This window comes from Mandrillus leucophaeus, unplaced genomic scaffold, assembly GCF_000951045.1.
Source record: "Mandrillus leucophaeus isolate KB7577 unplaced genomic scaffold, Mleu.le_1.0 Scaffold49, whole genome shotgun sequence".
Lineage (NCBI taxonomy): Eukaryota > Metazoa > Chordata > Mammalia > Primates > Cercopithecidae > Mandrillus > Mandrillus leucophaeus.
Window position 1 is genome coordinate 2,877,438 of NW_012105253.1, and position 1,275 is coordinate 2,878,712.

A 1,275-nucleotide genomic window follows, 5' to 3' on the forward strand; every position below is an offset into this window, starting at 1 on the left:
TTTTTTTTTTTTTTTTTTTTTTGAGATGGAGTTTCACTTTTGTTGTCCAGGCTGGAGTGCAACGGCGTGATCTCGGCTCACCGCAACCTCCGCCTCCCAGGTTCAAGTGATTCTCCTGCCTCAGCCTCCCAAGTACCTGGGATTACCGGCATGCACCGCCACACCTGGCTAATTTTGTATTTTTAGTAGAGACAGGGTTTTTCCATGTTGGTCAGGCTGGTCTCGAACTCCCGACCTCAAGTCATCTGCTCACCTCAGCCTCCCAAAGTGCTGGGATTACAGGAATTAGCCATCACGCCCGGCAGTTTTAACTTTCATTTCATAATGACTGATGATGTTGACTCTTCTTTGATGTGCTCATTGGCCATTTGAATTTTTTTTTTGTGATTCTGATTCAGAATGTTTAGAGATCGTATTTTGAGGAACCCTGCCTTAAAAACACCCATATATATGGCCTCCAGAAAATAACAATGTAAAGTGATGATTTATTTACTTATTTTTTGAGACAGGGTCTTGCTCTGTCACCTAGGCTGAAGTGCAGTGGCAAAATCAGCCCACTGCAACCTCCACTTCCAGGATTAAAGCAATTCTCGTGCCTCAGCCTCCTGAGTAGCTGCAACTACAGGTGCGCACCACCACACCTGGCTAATTTTTGTATTTTTAGTAGCAATGGGGTTTCACCATGTTGGCCCGGCTGGTCTTGAACTCCTGAGCTCAGGTGATCCACCCACCTCAGCCTGGGATTACAGGCGTGAGCCACCACGCCTGGCCTAAAGTGATTATTTAAATGGAAAATCTAAGAGTTCCTCCCCCAACTTTGTGAAAATTTTCAAAAATACACAAAAGTTGAAAAACTAATGATCTACTTAGATCTAACAGTGAACAATTTGTTATACTTGCTCTGCATATGTTTAGCAAATTGTTGAACCATTTGAAAGCCACAGACATCCAGATGCTTCATCCTTAAATACTTTAGCACTTATCTCCTAAGAGTATTTTTCTGTGTAATTGCAATTCTACCATTATACCTAATAAAATTAGCAATAAATTCATATTCAATCCATATCCTAATTTCTCCAGTTATTCCAGCCTTTTATTTGTTTTTTTTTTTTTTGAGACGGAGTCTCGCTCTGCCGCCCAGGCTGGAGTGCAGTGGCCGGATCTCAGCTCACTGCAAGCTCCGCCTCCCAGGTTCATGCCATTCTCCTGCCTCAGCCTCCCGAGTATTCCAGCCTTTTAAACAAACATCCAGAGTTCCAGCCCTTTTACTGATTA